Source organism: Apium graveolens, chromosome 6 (genome assembly GCF_009905375.1).
Source record: "Apium graveolens cultivar Ventura chromosome 6, ASM990537v1, whole genome shotgun sequence".
Classification (NCBI taxonomy): Eukaryota; Viridiplantae; Streptophyta; class Magnoliopsida; order Apiales; family Apiaceae; genus Apium; species Apium graveolens.
Window position 1 is genome coordinate 275,283,514 of NC_133652.1, and position 19,921 is coordinate 275,303,434.

The following is a 19,921-nucleotide window of genomic DNA, read 5'->3' on the forward strand; positions in this document are numbered from 1 at the left end:
TTGATGCTCATAGATGAAGATGAACCTCTCACATACCAAGATGCTATGAATAGTCCAGACTCTAAGAGATGGTTTGAAGCCATGAAATCCGAGATAGATTCCATGTACAAAAACCAAGTATGGACTTTGGTTGATCCACCTGAAGGGGTAAAACCCTAGGGTGCAAATGGGTTTTTAAGAAGAAAAAGGGCATGGATGGAAATGTTCAGACATATAAAGCTAGCCTGGTTGTAAAAGGTTTCAAACAAATTCATGGTATTGACTATGATGAAACTTTCTCACCAGTGGCTATGGTCAAGTCTATAAGGATTTTACTTGCCATTGCAACATTCCATGATTATGAAATCTGGAAAATGGATGTCAAAACAGCCTTCCTTAATGGAAGCCTTGAAGAGGATGTGTACATGACACAACCTGAGGGTTTTATCGATCCAAGGAATGCTAGCAAGGTATGTAAATTACATCGATCCATTTATGGATTGAAGCAATCCTCTAGGAGATGGAATATCTATTTTGATTAAATAGTCACAGAGTATGGCTTTGTTCAAAATGAAGATGAACAGTGTATTTACAAGAAGGTTAGTGGGAGCTATGTGGCATTCATAGTACTATATGTTGATGATATACTACTAATGGGGAATGACATACCTTCTCTAAAGGCTGTAAAGACTTAGTTAGGGTTGGGCTTTGCTGTTATGGGCCTTTTTAATCAGCCATTATAAATAGATAATGATAGGTTAAAGAGGCTTGTACGTTTTGGAGAAAACCCTAGCAGCAAAGAGAGGCAGAGGCAATTCGGATCGTCAATAAGGAGGCTAGTATATCCATTCCGTAGCCAAGTTCGTGAAACGTTCTTGGAGGTGCTCGTGTGGATACCATAGAGGTGTTTCTCCGAGAGGTAGACACAAAGCGTGATAGCTAGGATCTCCGTTGAGTTCGTGAAAGTTAAGCTCTTGAAAGGTATGATTCGTTATCTCCATAATCTGCCCACAATAATACATGGATCCTGTCTTGGGTTTCGAAATTTTTTTTATTTTATTTACGTTTATCCACTGCGTTTTATGCCTCGGAACCCAAAAATGGCATCAGAGCTACGTGTATAAGGGGCTGATTTGGTTATGTGTTTAATGTATTTTTACATGTATGCATGTGTGATGAGTCTGCCATGATAACAGTTATGTTATATGAGTCTGCGATGATAACAGTTATGTTATATGAGTCTGCCATGATAACAGTTATGTTATATGAAGGATATGATGAATCTGTTAATGATCTATATGATGATACTAGTATGTTTAAGATCTGCCATAACTCATATGTATGCGATCTCTTAAAATATGTATACTGATACATGTTTTTGGTAACTGGGATATGGATCGTGTGTATACTGATACATGCTTCTGGAATAGTATTCTAAAACATGTTTTACTAGTATTCTGATACATGTTTTGCTAGTATTCTGATACTTGATTTTGCTAGGTTGATCCGCGTGTTTAGGGTTTCGTTTTAATTTGTGCTTATGACATATGCTTTACTTATTTATTATTCTTGATTGGATCATGATAAGTGATAAATAGTATGTCATCTTTATATGATATATCATGTTCTTTAATGGTTACTTGAGCATGATGCATAGTTATGGCCTTAAGACCTTAGTTGTAATGGTTTATTCTTTTGGTTTTTAATAAATATGACTTGCATGTCATTTTCTATTTGTAGTTGTTTTATCTTGAATGTAACTCGAGTTCTTTTGTAAGTTCATTAGTATAATTCTTAATGTAACATCCAAGAAGGACAAGGGAACAAGGAGGCATCCTATAGAGGCCAAGGAGACAATGGAAGCAATAGAGAAGACATATGTAATAGTTAATTTTTTACACCATAGATTAACCTTGATCTTTTCATTAGCCTGAAAAGATCACATAGCATTGGGCCATAACTATTGCACGTTTACTTTACGCACTTTTCATATGATGTATAAATAGTATGTGTAGAGTAGAAAATGCATGTTTTAATTAGATTAATGATGCATGTATGTATTAGATACATCATCCATGCCATACCTTTAAACAAGATAAATCTGTAACGACTCAAGATTTAAAATTAACAAACGATCATGAGATTCTAGTGTTTATGAAACACGGAATAAAATATGAATTTTCTTTATTTCTAACATGGGGCGATTTTGTCAACAACGGGTTCATAGAACTTGTAAGGATGTGGGTTTTAAGCGAGACCGATGTGACTCCTCCACTACCTGGAAATCAAACCATTGACGAGTATTGATTTGAATTATTTTATTCAAGGAAAAATTGGGAATCTCTTTATGATGGGATCATGATTGTTCTAAATTAAAAACCCCTAAGTAAAAATATTAAGTTTTAATCAGATGCTTTCCAATGAATGAACACTTATTAAATCCTAGATCGATAAGGGGAAGGGCTGTCAGTGGCAGGGGACTCCTATCTATCGTGGTGAAATGCGACGAATATAAACGGTTATATTCGGACGTTGTATCATTGGGTCTAACTTAACTGAGTCATCATAATAAGGTGAATATAAACGGTTATATTCAACTATTATGAACTTAGAAGCATAGAGTTTGGTTAAAAATCTATTATATATATAAGATCAATTGTTGTTCACCAAACTATCCAAGAATTATATATGATATAATTGACAATTATTGTCTACCTAAATAATCATGTTTTAAGGATACCAGTGGTTGACTTAGGACATGACGAAATATGGATCTTAGCTCACTAGAAAGATTTATGGGATATACTTTCCGAATTAATAGTTATGGCTATTAATTTGATAAAAAAAAGTGGGAGACATATTATGAATATATCATAATCATAGGAACATAAAATTTTAACTCAGGCAATCTAATGTTTATTTTACGCTTTTATTATTGTAGATACTGAGTAATGGAAAACAACACAAACACACTATCCGTACGTTCAATCCTTGAGAAGGACAAGCTGACAGGAGGAAACAACTTCCTAGACTGGCAGAGGAATTTGAGGATTGTCCCCAGGCAGGAGCGCAAGCTTCATGTCATTAATATTCCTCCTCTAGACCCCCTTCCTGAGGGTGCTACTGCTGATGAACGAGCAGCACGCACAAGGGATGAGAATGATGCAAATGATGTTGCATGTCTTATGTTGGCAACTATGAGTGCTGAGCTTCAAAAACAGCGTGTGCATATGGATGCATATACTATCAATGAGCACTTACAAAGCATTTTTGCAAGCCAAACTCGTCAAGAAAGGTTCAATACGAGTAAGTCACTTTTTAATTACAAACAAGGAGCAAGTAAACCAGTTGGCCCACATGTTCTGAAGATGATTGGTTACATTGAGTACCTTGAAACTTTGGGTTTCCCGATTGGTCCGGAAACTGGTATTGACCTAATCATGAATTCTTTGAACAACAAATTCACTCAGTTTGTTGTGAACTACAATATGAATCAATTTGACAAAACACCTACAGAATTATTGCATATGTTGAGAACATATGAGACCAACATGAAGACAGCTGAACATGCTCCCATACCAATGGTGGGAAATAAAGTAAGGCCAAAGGGAAGGGTAAATGGAAGGGTAAGAAGAAGATTGGATCTGATTCCACACCCAAGCCAAAGTCAGGTCCCAAACAGGCTTTAAAGCCTAAAGGTGGTGTGGCCAAGGGTGAATGTAACTATTGTAAGAAAGATGGTCACTGGAAGAGAAAATGTCCAATTTACTTGGAGGATCTGAAGAAAAAGAAAGCAGTTCAGATTTCTGGATCAGGTATTTATGTTATAGAAGTCAATTTGTCTATTTCCACATCTTGGGTATTTGATACTGGACGTGCTTCTCACATTTGTATAAATGTGCAGGGCTTGCAGAGAAGTAGGACTTTGGCTAAGGGAGAAGTGGACCTAAGAGTAGGAAATGGAGCAAAAGTTGTTGCTTTAGCTGTAGGGACTTATTATTTATCTATGCCCTCTAGGCTTGTTTTAGAACTAGAAGACTGGTTTTACGTGCCTGTGATTCGCAGAAACATTATTTCTGTTTCTTGGTTGGACAAGAAAGGTTTTTCGTTTACAATAAAGAACAATAGTTGCTCTTTTGCTTTGAATGATTTAACCTATGGTGTTGCGCGTTTATTTATTGGTTTATATGTTCTTGATTTCGATAATCATGTCTGTAATATAGAAAACAAACGACTTAAAATGAATGACTTAAATCAAACATACCTCTGGCATTGTCGTCTAGGCCACATAATTGAGAAACGCATATCCAAATTACATAAGGATGGATACTTGGATAAGTTTGATTTTGAATCGTACCAAGAATGCGAATCTTGTTTGCTTGGTAAGATGACTAAAGCCCCTTTCATTGGTAAGGGTCAAAGGGCCACTAAACGTCTGGAGCTAATACATAGTGATGTATGTGGCCCAATGTGTGTGATGGCTAGAGGAGGCTACTACTACTTCATAACATTTACTGATAATTTCAGTAGATATGGATATGTATATCTTATGAAGAACAAATCTGATTCTTTTGAAAAATTTAAAGAATACAAGGTTGAAGTAGAGAAGCAAATTGGCGGAGATGCAAGTATTAAGATCTTACGATCCGATCGTGGGGGTGAATACTTAAGCACCGAATTTAGAGGGTATTTGAAAGAGTGTGGTATTGTATCACAACTCACTCCGCCAGGAACACCTCAATGGAATGGAGTTTCAAAGAGGAGAAATCGCACCTTGTTGGACATGGTGTGATCGATAATGAGTCATGCAGATCTTCCAATAAGTTTCTGGGGTTACGCTCTAGAAACAGTGGCTTTCACACTTAACCGTGTTCCTACTAAAAAGGTTCAAAAGGCTCCATATGAGATATGGAAGGAGAAACGGTCAGGCATGAACTTTTTGAAAGTTTGGGGATGTAAGGCATTTGTGAAACATCAAGAATCTAACAAGCTTGAACCTAAATATGAAGAGTGCATTTTTATGGGATACCCTAATGAAACAAAGGCGTATTATTTTTATAGTCCTTCTGAGCAGAAAGTGTTTATTGCTCGAGATGCTGTCTTCATGGAAAGAGATTTTGTTTCCAAAAGAAACAGTGGGAGAACTATAGATCTCGATGAAGATCGAGAACCACAAAATAGCATTGAACCTGAAATGGAACAAGAGCAGAATAATGATAATGCTCAACAAACACAGGTTGTTCGTAGATCTGGTAGAATTCGCCATGATCCATAGAGATATGGATTTTTCATGACTCAGTGTGGTGATTTGATGCTCATAGATGAAGATGAACCTCTCACATACCAAGATGCTATGAATAGTCCAGACTCTAAGAGATGGTTTGAAGCCATGAAATCCGAGATAGATTCCATGTACGAAAACCAAGTATGGACTTTGGTTGATCCACCTGAAGGGGTAAAACCCTAGGGTGCAAATGGGTTTTTAAGAAGAAAAAGGGCATGGATGGAAATGTTCAGACATATAAAGCTAGCCTGGTTGCAAAAGGTTTCAAACAAATTCATGGTATTGACTATGATGAAACTTTCTCACCAGTGGCTATGGTCAAGTCTATAAGGATTTTACTTGCCATTGCAACATTCCATGATTATGAAATCTGGAAAATGGATGTCAAAATAGCCTTCCTTAATGGAAGCCTTGAAGAGGATGTGTACATGACACAACCTGAGGGTTTTATCGATCCAAGGAATGCTAGCAAGGTATGTAAATTATGTCGATCCATTTATGGATTGAAGCAATCCTCTAGGAGATGGAATATCTATTTTGATTAAATAGTCACAGAGTATGGCTTTGTTCAAAACGAAGATGAACAGTGTGTTTACAAGAAGGTTAGTGGGAGCTATGTGGCATTCATAGTACTATATGTTGATGATATACTACTAATGGGGAATGACATACCTTCTCTAAAGGCTGTTAAGACTTAGTTAGGGAGAAATTTCTCCATGAAAGACTTAGGAGATACATCCTACATTCTAGGAATGAGGATCTATAAAGAAAGATCTAGAAGGATGATCGGCCTAAGTCAGAACACATACAATGATAAGGTTTTGCATCATTTTGGAATACAAAATGCAAAAAGGGGATATGTCCCCGTGTCTCAAGGGATAACTATCTCTAAGGACCAGTGTCTGAAATCATTGGATGAGATGGACCACATGAATAAAGTTCCATATACTTCAGCAATTGGATCTATCATGTATGCAATGGTATGTACTCGCCCAGATGTCTCGTATGCTTTGAGCATGACGAGCAGATACCAGTCTAATCCGGGTGAAGGTCACTGGACGGCAGTCAAGAATATTCTAACGTACCTGAAAAGAACTAAAATTCATTCTTGGTGTATGGAGGAGAAGAGAAACTCGTTGTAAAAGGTTACACAGATGCAAGTTTCCAAACAGACAGAGATGATACTGTATCACAATCTGGTTTTGTGTTTTGTCCAAACGGAGGTGCTGTAAGCTGGAAGAGTTCAAAGCAAGAAATAGTAGCTGATTCTACAGTAGAGGCTGAGTACATTGCAACTTGTGAAGCAGCTAAGGAGGCCGTTTGGATTTGAAAGTTCATTTTTGATTTGGGAATGGTTCCATCGATCGCAGATACCATTGATCTATACTGCGATAATAATGGAGCCATTACACAGGCTAAACAACCTAGATCACACTCCCGGGCTAAACATATACTCAGGAGCTTTCACCTTATTCGATAGATTAATGGAAGGGGTGTTATACACATATGTAAAGTACACACAAATGATAACATTGCAGACCCACTGACCAAAGGCTTGTCACAACAGAAGCACGATGGTCACAATAGTTGCATGGGTATTAGATATATGGGTGATTGGCTCTAGTGCAAGTGGGAGATTGTTAGTGTAGGTGCCCTAGAGGCAATACATTATTCTTTTAAATCTTTATGTCAGTTGATCATTCAATAAATGTATTTATTATGACCTTAATTACGATGATATTTTGTTAGCATAATAAATGTCCTTAGAATCATGATACACATTGTATAGTTTAAGTACATGACTTGAACTTGAGATTATATAATATATCATATTCTTAAAGGTCCCTAGTCGAGTATTATTATATAGGACAATAATAATATATAGATAGACTAGTATGTTGTTTGACAAGATAACCACATGTCATTGGTTATAAGTATGGGGATACTAAAGTCAATATATAGGTACATGTGAGAGTACATGGTACTGGACAGACCCACAGTGAGATTCTTCATGTTTAATAAAGTCATAAGAAAGACTCACAGTGATAATGGTGTAACGATCCTTTGACTTGAAATCATTATATTTCTATACGAGGATTAATATACTTTGACTACATTAAAAGTTACTTTTGATCAGGTGATGATAAAAGTGGACATCGGGTATATTATGAGTCGTATGAGAAATGTGAATGATAGATAAAGGATTTAACCCTCCTATAATTAGGAGAGATATTATTGGCCTCTTGATTGAGTGAGATTATAAAACCATGTTCATGCTCAAATAATGATTTGTCTTGATAGTCTACTCATGGATCAAGTAAACTTGGATTAAATGTTGAATAGGATGACTAAATACATGCCTCGAGTTTAATCTATAATATTTATGGTTAAAGGGATTATAGTACACGAAAAACATTAATCACGAAAGATTTTATATAATCACGATTTCATTAATGTTTAATTGGGTAACAATGATGTATTACTAGATACCGCTCATTGTTTATAATTTTATTAGAGAATAAAATTATTTCCAATTAAATAATAGCCTATAGGGTCGCAAAATAGAGCACTTAATGGAATAGTTAATTTAAATTATGGATTTAAATTAATTGATGATTATTCGAATTTTATTATAATTAAGTAAGACTTAATTGAGATAATATAAATTCGAATTAAAAGGAATGTTTTTGCCTATAATAATTAAGTATGACTTAGTTATTAATTAAATAATAGAAATTCGTTTTTATTATTTAATCCATTATAAATAGATAATGATAGGTTAAAGAGGGTTGTACGTTTGGGAGAAAACCCTAGCAGCAAAGAGAGGCAGAGGCAATTCGGATCGTCAAGAAGGAGGCTAGTACATCCATTTCGTAGCCAAGTTCGTGAGACGTTCTTGGAGGTGCTCGTGTGGATACCATAGAGGTGTTTCTCTGAGAGGTAGACACAAAGCGTGATAGCTAGGATCTCCGTTGAGTTCGTGAAAGTTAAGCTCTTGAAAGGTATGATTCGTTATCTCCATAATCTGCCCACAATTATACATGGATCCTGTTTTGGGTTTCGAAATTTTTTTTGTTTTATTTACGTTTATCCGCTGCGTTTTATGCCTCGGAACCCAACATAAAATGGCAAACTAAATAAAATTATTCTGATATGAAATTTTAGTTATATCACTAATATATATCTATTGACATCCATATGGTTGGATCATTAAAAAATATTTTTAAAATAATCGAAACACCAGTTTAGGATTAAACACCAGTTAGTTGTACTAGTCAAACTGACGCTCTTGACTGTTAAAATGACAAACCAAATAAAACTATGTTGATATGAAATTTTGGTTACATCAATAATATATATATATATATATATTTATATAAATATATATATATTTACATTCATACGATTGTATAGTTGAAAAATGTTTTCAAAATAATCGAAACACTAATTCAGGATTAAACACTAGTTAGTTGTACTGGTCAAACTGCTGTTTGACTATTAAAATGGCAAAGCAAATAAAACTATTTTGATATAAAATTTTGGTTATATCACTAATATATTTTTTTTTTTGCATCCATACGGTTGGATTATTGAAAAATATTTTTAAAATAATCGAAACACCAATTCAGGATTAAACACTAGTTAGATGTAGTAGTCAAACTCATGTTTGATTGTTAAGATAGCAAACCAAATAAAAATATTTTGATATGAAATTTTGGTTATATCACTAATATATATATATATATATATATCTATTGAAATCCATACGGTTGGATCATTGAAAATTATTTTTAAAATAATCAAAACACCAATTCAGGATTAAACACTAGTTAGCTGTACTAGTCAAACTCATGCTTGATAGTTTAAATGGCAAACCATATAAAATTATTTTGATATGAAATTTTGGTTATATCACTGATATATATATATATATTTATATATATATATATTGAGATCCATACGGTTGAATTGTTGAAAAATATTTTTAAAAAATCGAAACACCAATTCAGAACTAAACACTAGTTAGTTGTACTAGTCAGCATTACTAGTCAAACTGATGCTTGACTGTTAAAATGGCAAACCAAATAAAATTAGTTCGATTGTTGAAAAATATTTTTAAAATAATCGAAACACCAATTCAGGATTAAACACTAGTTAGTTGTACTAGTCAAACTCATGCTTGACTGTTTAAATAGAAAACCATATAAAATTATTTTGATATAAAATTTTAGTTACATGAGTGATATATATATATATATATTGAGCTCCATATGGTTGGATTGTTGAAAAATATTTATAAATAATAGAAACACCAATTCAGAACTTAACACTAGTTAGTTGTATTAGTCCGCTGTACTAGTCAAACTCATGCTTGACTGTTAAAATGGAAAACCAAATAAAATTAGTTTGATATGAAATTTTGATTATATCATTAATATATATATATATATGTTGTTACAACCATACAAATGTTGAAAAAGGATAAAAACAAATGTTATATGCCAAATTTCTAGAATTTTCAATCACTAGACATTGATTATTTTAAAAAAAATCAAATGTAGGGGTTGAGATCCTAAACCTATAATACTGAAATAAATATTAATCGATCCAACCGTATAGAAATTAAAATGGTTAAAAATAAATATTTTATGCAAAATTTCATGAATTTCAAGAACTTTAACAAAATTAAATTTAAGGGTTGATATCCTATTTTTAGAATGTTCCTCCTATTTAAATTAAATATTAAATGATAAAACTGTACTAATGTTAAAAATAAATTTTACATGCCAAATTTCAAAATAATTTAATCAATAGACCACCTTAATTATTTTAACAAAATCAAATTTAGAGGTTGCGATCTAAACAAAATGTTCCTCCTATTTAAAATAAATATTAAACATCTGACCAATGTTAAAATCTAACCATTACAGCTTGATATTTATAACATATATACTTCATCTATCTCTTTCAATATAAAATTTTATTAAAAAAGTAGCCCACAAAATTCATGTGTAGTAAAAAAATAGCTTTAATATTAATAATAGGAAAAAGAATGATTAAATTTTATATGGGCCATAAGAATAATAAAACCCACCGGGATGTAGCCTAAACCCAGTCACCAAACCCTAAATCTAAGTATAAATTATAAAACCAAGTCAGGTTCTTTACAATACCCGCCGCTTGTTTCTTCTTCTTAGTCTTTTGCACAGCCACCCCTGCCCTCCCCGTCGACCAAATTTGCTCGTATCCGGCAACAAGAAACCCTCCCCCCTTCTCTCTCTCCCCCCTTCTCTCTCCCACTCTCTCTCATCTCAACACATATACACATATGTATGTAATAAAGTTTGACTTATTCAAACATTCAACTACGGGTATAGATGGATTAACATTTTTTTAATGTTTTCGTGTATGCAGATGTGCAGATGTTCAACGACTTTTATTATAAATAATCGTTCGCCGGAAAAAATCTGACTCGCAGGAAATATCATTAGAATGGATATTTTTCATTTGTATCTATGTGTAGATCTGAAGATGTTGTACTGCATATGTTTTTAGTAAATATTTATTAGAAGTCCATGATTGCCGGAATTTTTTTGCCGGATTTTATTCAAGTTTTGTTTGGATCGTCTATTTATCAATGTTTAGACCCGATTGTTGGGCTATAGAGTTTGATATAAATAATACGAAATGATTTACATAAGGTTTGGAATTGCTTTTGGACTCTACGAACTTGCAAAAAAATTTTAAAGGACGCCGGAGTTTTGGCCGGAAATTGGGCAATATGCTGGTGACAAGTTCTTTAAAAAATAAAAATTTAAAAATACAATCAAAAATTCGTTATTAAATTTTGGGTAAAAATGAATTGAAATTTTAATAAATTGATTATACTTTGAATTTAATTAATTATACCACCTTCTAAAATACAACGTTTTGTCTATCAAAAATTTCCTACTTACGACGCATTCTTCCGTCGTAAAATTAGGTTTTATCTTATTAGAAATGGGTCCCGTAAAGTAATATCCAACATTTTTTCCGTCATATTGTGGTATCTTACGACGAAAAATTTTGTCGTAAGCAGATTTATTATTTTATTGAGTATGTGGGCCCCTGCTTCCTAACTTGCGACGCAATTTTATCTTGTGACGAAAAAACGAACTTACTACTCGACCAAAAACGATAATTTTTTTCCGTCATAAATGGCTCAATTACGATGATTTCAGTTCAAAAAAATCGTCGTAAATGGCCATATTTGTTGTAGTGAGTTGGGAGTTTAAATTATAAGCTCGTATAAAAGCATCAACTTTAAATCTAAACTAGTTTTTTAACCTCAGCCTTGAAAATCAACACAACCCTCAACTTGAAACCCTTTGTCTGAACTGAGAGGAGGATAATGTTTTATACTTTATTTGGGAGATGTTAAATTTCTCAAAAAAGAATAATACATTTTTTATCTATCAAAATATGTGAAAGGCCCTTGTATTTGGTGCTCAGTATTTCCACCTAAATTTCGTTGCCTCCTAATTTAATATCTTTCACCTAAATTTCGTTGCCTCCAACATTTTTTACTCAATAGCAACACGAACACTGTTGTTGGTTTTAACTCTATGGCAACACCCTCAAGTCAATAGCAACACAATATTGATGTTGATTTAATTGTTATTTCAACATCTTTCTCCATTTATGGCAACACTACTCGATTAACATTTCTTATTTTGCCAACACCTCATCACGTTATAGCAACACTAATTGAATTATTTTTTCCAACACTTTATAAGGAAAATGCAACATTTTTAGTGGTAATTTTTGAATAGCTTGTTACTTAAAAAGACCTCTCAGTTTTAATCAATTTCATCCAAAGAAATCAAAATAATACACACACTAATTCGAACTAAGTTATACAATGTCAAATTAATTCAAATATAAACTTTAAACTCATACTTGAATAAACTTTAAAGTCATACAATTTCAACTATTTTGACAAAACATAGATATATAGATAAGATTACTTGTTTCGGTCAAAATCTATCAAAACATTATAAGTATGATAGTTATAAGTTGATCACAAAAATAACAAAATATTACGATATAACTAAAAGATGAAGAAGTATCAAGACCGTGCATTCCTTGCTCCATTTGCACTACCAGTTCCAGATTTGACAGGTGATGTCCCATTCTCTTCGATCCACCCCTTAAATACACAACCAAATTCCCATTCACCAAGAAGACTATCAGGCCTAAAATTTCTATTGGCCATCTTAAGATCATTAAATGTAAATTTTTGAAGCCGAGAAGAAATTTTAAGTTCCTCTTCAAGTTTGGAAGTGGATGTATTACTTTCTGCAGTACTGGTTGTAGTTGATGAGATTACGGTAGTATGTTGGTCTTTCTTACCATTGGCATATTTGCTCTCTGCAGCAACACAGAACATGTCTGACAGGATTGATATATGCTAATATATTAACAAACTATAAGCAAGATATTAAATCAAATCATTCTGCTGCAGAAGCATATAAAAACCCAAGGAACAGAAGACTAACAGTTCAAACGTAAATAACAAAAAGATCACTGGTGTATAAAAACTAGTTGGGAAATATTTATTAATAAGATGACACCAGTGCGATTAGAAATTTTATATAAAAACCTGAATATCTAAAGCAGGCCTCCAATAACCGCAACTGCTCAAACAAGTTTTAGCTATCATACACAATGCTACAACAACAACAAAAAACATCGACAATTATAACCCCTAGTGGTCAGAAGAAACTGTACTATTTAGGTAAGCGCTTGCAGTTACTCGTGATACAAATCATTGGTTTATTCATTTATTTCGGGACATGCAACTCACCACCATATTCTACATGTACAATCCAGACAAAAATTCATTATCTGGTTTCTAACTATTTAACACTATCTTATATAAATGGTGTCACCTACAGTATCATAGACAATCAACTACATAAATCCATATTATATTCCCACACTACCACTCCCTCAAACTCAAGTTTCACTTCACTAAACATAGCTCAACATAGTTCAATTTCAATAACTACAACATTTCTCAAGACAAACAAAAAACGCAAACCAACACTCAACTCTTAATCACAACATAAATACATAATATTACATAAACACGATAAAAATGACTCACGTCCTGAGCCATTTGAGTAACAATATCCGCAAAATCTGAAGCAATGCCTTCATTATCCTCCCTATCGGAAAACTCAACTAAATCGATCGCCAACTTGCACCTCTGAAACGGCAAGTCAACGCTAACCTACACAAACACAAAACATCAAATCACACCACAAATTCAACAAATTCATCAAATTCAACAAAAACAAGCACTCGAAACATCGAAACAATCGCATACCATAGACCAACAAAGCTCGTAGAGAAATCTAAAAATCGGAACCAATATAAACAGGGCACACATATAAAGCCCCCCCAAATTAGGATTTGAAATCCCCATAATTAACAAATTAAAATTAGAATTTCTAAACAAATAATAAAAAATGTCCCAAAATTAAGGATTATAAACCCCAGATTAACAAATTAAATCGAGTTTGTACCTGTAATTACAGCTAAGTGCAGCTTTGAAACAGAGCTGAAAAGATGAAATAGAATTTTAAATGAGAAGTTTAAGTGAGATGTGCGGCGGGGAGATGTGAGCAGCGAGAGAGTGTTTGTGTGGGGAGACTAAGATGAACTTGTGTGTGTGTTTTTTCTTTTCTAAGTTTTTTATTTTAATTTGTGTGGATTATTTTAGGTAGAGCGGCACTTTTCCCCCGTTCTTTTTAAATTTTTTTCGCATCTCTAAGGCAACATGTACAAGGGTGTTGGCCTACCAAATTTAAGGCAATATTTAAAGTAACATTTGGTTATAATGTTGCTATATATTATTTTTTTCAATTTCATGCCACATAAGGCAACATTTTTGTGGCAACATCATTTTTGGACGTTGCTGAATGCCATTTATGTGGTAGTGAGATGATGTCATGGCTAATTACTTAAGGGTCATGAAAGGAATATTGACTCAATTTGATAAATGGTACGCGAAACATGTAACGAGAGAGAAGAACACTACTTCTGACACCCTTTCCAAGTTCACCTCATCTGAAATCGAAAACTATCCAAGAAGTATCTACTTCCAAGTCCTGAGGATCCCGATAATTCATGCTATAAACCTGGTAGCACCAATTAGTTTAACAAGTTGATAGATTGACTCCATCGAGAACCACCTTAAGACAGGTTGGCTCCCGGACAATGCCCAGGAGGCACGCAAGTTATCAGTAAGAGCATTGAGGTACTCTTTAATTGAAGGTCTTTTATGCAAGAGGTCTTTCCTAATCCCATATTTGAAGTGCTTAAGACCTCATCAGCCAGAGGAGGCACTGAAGGATGCCCCAAGAGGGATTTGCGGAAATTACTTGAGGGGCAGGGCCCTCACTCTTAAGATAACCCGACTGGGGTTTTACTGGCCAGCAATATTAGCCAGTTCAAAGGCTTATGTGTAAAAGTGTAATACATTCCAGAGGCACATTTCTGTAGTTCAACAGCACCCAGAGAAGCTTCCGTCCATTAGCTCCCCCATCCCCTTCGTAATGTGGGGAATGGACATACTAGGTCCCTTTCCTGTAGCATCAGGAAAAAGGAAGCTTATCGTGGTCGTCATTGACTAATTCACTAAGTAGATTGAGGCCAAAGCACTGGCCAAGATAACCACCAAGAAAATTTCTCAATTCTTCTAGGAGAATATGATATGTCGATTTGGAATCCCACACCTCCTCATTACGAATAATGGGTGATAATTCGACAATGAAAAGTTTAGGGAGTACTGTAATGATAACATCATAGAACTTTGATTCACCTCAATTGCCCATCCACAAGAAAATGGACAAGCAGAGGTCGCTAATCAGATCATCCTTGATGGACTCAAAAAGAGGGCCGAAAGCCCCAGAAACACTTGGGTGGACGAATTTTTAGCTATACTCTGGGCATATCATACTACCTACAAAGATACAACTAAAGCTACCCCATTCATGTTGGTCTACGGAGCCGAGACAGTGGAGCCCCTTGAGATCACCCACGGATTATCAAAAGTTAAAGCTTATGAAGCGGAAATTAATGAAGAAAGAATGAGGCTTGCTCTCAACCTTATTGACAAGGTCAGAGACGAAGCCAACACCCGTAATGCAGAGCATCAACGCAGAGCCTCCCTTTACTATAAAAAGAGGGTTAAAGAAAGGAATTTCCAGCAAGAAGACTTGGTTTTAAGGAAGATTGAGTTGTCAGGAGTTGGCGAGAAAGGAAAGTTAGCCCCAAATTGGGAAGGACCTTAGAAGGTCACAAAGACAATGGGATGATGATCCTATAAACAAGAGACGTTGGGAGGAGATGAGGTCCCCCGAATATGAAAATATGTTCAGAATTAAGATTGCGGGGATGTGGTGGAATATAAGTATCTGGTTCATCATTCATCATTAGAATCCTGATTTTGTGCACTCAGTTGGATGTTTAAATTGTAAGCCCCTATAAAAGCATCAACTTTAAATCTAAACTATTTTTTTAACCTCAGCCTTGAAAATCAACACAATCCCTCAACTTGAAACCCTTTTGTTGAACTGAGATGAGGAGAATGTTTTATACTTTATTTGAGAGGTGTTAAATTTCTAAAATAAGAATAATATATTTTCTGTCTATCAAAATATGTGAAGGCGCCTATAATTGGTGCTCAGTATTTTCACCTAAATTTCATTGCCTCTCACTTTCATATTTTGTTTCACCGAAATTTCATTGCCTCTCATATTAATATTTTGACTTCACCTAAATTTCATTGATGGAAACCATACTCACTAGCTAGATTTTTGAAATAACTAGTGATTATTTATTAATTTGTTAAACTTGAAATTTTACAAAAAAAAACAACAAATACAAGAAATACCATGAGTCACTTGTATTTCAAATTTAGAAGTTACTAAAAGAATAATTTTTTAACTCAAAAATTATTATATTTTATGTCAAAACATTACATAACTTTAATATTTTATCAAAATTAAAAAAATTTGTTTATAGCCCAAAATACTGACATGTCTAAAACCTTTAAAAAATCATGTCTAATTTAGTAGTTATTTCAACATTGTAGACATAATTCTTGGTAAAAATCCATCTAGGTTAGAATAGATGATTATAGTGCCATAAATAAAAAACTTAAATAACAATGTGATTAGTCAGATAGTAATAATAATGAATATTGCTTACTCGATTGTTGTTGTTCCCCAAATTTAGTAAGCAATATAGTTACCCAAATGTGGTTCCTTAAATTTATGCTCCTTTTGTTATTACTGTTGCAGCTACGACACTTTTTGCTCAAAAGTTATGATAAAGGTGTTTGGTAACTTCTAAATATTTTTGGTCTAAAAGTTGTTGTTAGGAAAAATATGTCCCCCACTTTTGGAAAAAGATGTTTTCAACTTTTGCTGCAAGTAGCTATCAGTTTCACCATCACACCTTATCAAAAATATTATTTTTATACATTATATCTCAAAATATGCATAAATTAAAAAAATTACCAAACAGTCATCTAATTTTTCTTACAATATTTTTTTCACCAGCACTTTTTCTCAGGGCACAGCAGTTTTCAACAACAATCTGAAACGAAGCCTCTAAACGAAGCCTCTAAACGAAGCCTCTACTAAGGAAACTTATTCTTTTTGTATTAAATGATGTAAATAAAATATTGTTTGCCCGACATTAGGGATAAACTTGGGATTTAAATATAATCTAATAGATATGGAAGGGGTTTTATTTATTTAACTAGCTATGAAAGTTAACCATTCTCTTTAATGTGAATTATTTTCTCAAACTCTTTGTGTGTCATGAAATTTCCATCATTTAAAGTTCAAAAAAATTTTATGTTAGAAATAAAGATATTCAAAAAATTAATTAATTATGTGGATTAATTTAAATTACTAAAAAAAATAATTATCATATATTTAACACACTTTATTTTTTGATGAATTTGACAAAAAATTAATTAGTTGGTTATTAATATAATTGTTGAAATTTAAAAATAACAATAAAACTCTTTTCAAATATAGCTAATCATTTTAGCTAATGCCATTAAAGTAAAATTGCTTACAAGTTCAACAAATTTTGCATAATATCTATTTTTTTCTATTTTAGCTAATGAATATAGCTAATAGCTAAAATGGTTAGCTAAATCATCATAATCTAAAATTTTGTTGAATCTGAAAGGGTATTTGCTCCCGTGGTATTATGTATATTAATTAGCTAAATTCAACAATAATATGTTATATGTATTTTTATTTTATATATATGAAAATTACCCATGTTAAAATATATTTAAATATTTAATTAAATACAAGTAAAAATAAAAAATTTATTTAATGAAAAAATATTGAATATATATTTTTGTAATTATAAAAGACACTTATATGTGTTAAAAAATATATACTTATATGTATAATAAATTTTTATATTAAAATTTATATTACTTTTTGTTATATTAGATTTATTAATATTTTTATAAATAAGTAATGTTTATTAAAATAATTCATATTTTGACACTTAATATAACATAAAGTTAAAATATTAAATATGAAATAAAAATTTCAACATATATATATAATATAAATATAATATGAATATATGTGTATTGATGTACAAACTTAGGTTAAAATAAGGTAGAAAGTTTGAGGTGGATGTTTTAGCTAATGGCTACAGGATCACCAGATATAGAAGATGGGATACAGGATATCTAAATTTTTTGCTAACGGGTAACACGGTTAGAGTAGTATATTTTTTAACTAATATGTATATAACTGTGCCACATAGACTTTTTAGCTAACAGGTTGTGATGGTTGAACATGCTCTAAGTAGGATTGCTAGGAGGTGGGATATAAGTAGGTGGAATATAAGTATTTAATCCAGCATTCATCATTAGAACCATGCTTTGATGTGCACTCATTTGAAATCTCACGCTTGAAAATTAACACAATCCCTTAACTTGAGACCATTTTTCTCCACACCCTAGTTCAACGTGGTCTTGGTTGAACTGGGACAAGGGGAATGGTTTTATACTTGATTTTGGAGATGTTAAATTTCTGAAAAAGGAACAATATTTTTTTTGTCTATGCAGCTCATTATTTTCACCTAAATTTCAAAACATGGGTAAGGCAGCTATCTCTGGGGCTCATTATTTTCACCTAAATTTTAGTGCCTCTCACTTCAGTATTTTCACTTCAAATAAATTTCATTGACTGCTCCGTGAAATGGTCATCCCATACTCACACTAGATTTTTTAAATTTGAAATTCTACAAAAAAAATACATATACAAAAAAAACTAATAGTCACTTGTATTTCAAGTATATAAGCTACTAAAATGAAAAGAAAATCAACTCAAAATTTATTATATTCTGTGTCAAAAACTCATATAACTGTAATCTTTTATCAAAAATATAAATTTTTGTTTCTAACCGAAAATACTTGCATAGGTAGAACGTTCAAAAAATGATGTCCCATGTAGTAAGTAGGTGATTCAACATTCTAGAGGCAAATTCTTTGTAAAAATCTATATAGATTGGAATAGACAGTTATGGAAATTAAAAAACTTAATTAAGGATGTGATTAGTCACATAATAATAATGAGAATTTTTATTTACGGTGATGTTGTTCGCGACCTAGATTAGATTTAGTAAGCAATATAGTTACCCATATGTGGTTCCTTAGATTTAATCTATAAAAAACCTATTTTTTCACAATTCAATGATGTAAATAAATTTGTTGCATGAAATTAGCGTAATAAAGATTAACTTAATTTATTATTATTAGTGGGATTTAAATATAATCTAATAGATATGGAAGAGAGTTTTATTTTTTTAACCTATGTGTTGTATTTTCTAGTGATTAAAATCAACAATTCTCATTAATGTGAATTATTTTCTCAAACTCTCTATTTGTTATGGCATTTTCATTGTTTAAAGATTCAATTTTTTTTGATATTAGAAATAAATATATTTCAAAAAAAAAAATTAGTTACGTGGAGTGTTTTAAAATATTAAAATATAGAAAAAATACTATATATTTGTAAGTATACAATCACTTGTACTTCAAAGTTTAAATTCAATTTATTTTTTGATAAATCAGACATAATATGAGTATATGAACTAAACTTAATTTAATATATATCATACATCTATACGTCAATCAATTGGGAAGACCATGTAGGTCTATGTTGATGACAAGTTAGTCAAAAGCCTAGCCAAGACCAATAATGTTAATCATCTCAGAAAGGCATTCAAAGTGCTGAATCACCACAAGATGATGTTAAACTGCGTGAAGTGTGTTTTTAGTGTTGGGTCAAGAAAATATTTGGGTAACATGGTCTCAAAGAAGGGAATGGAGGAAGACTAATCAAATGGGCAGCTGACAGGAAAAATCGCAGCCCTAGGGAGGTTCATCTCCAAGTCTCGAGACAAATACCTGCCCTTTTTCAAAACCCTGAAGAAGGTGAAGAATTTTAAGTTGATAGTTGAGAGCCAAAAGGCCTTTGAACAGTAGAAGAAATACATGACTAAGGCTCCATTGCTGGCCAAACCTAGTCCAAAGGACACCCATATTTTTACCTCGTGGTATCT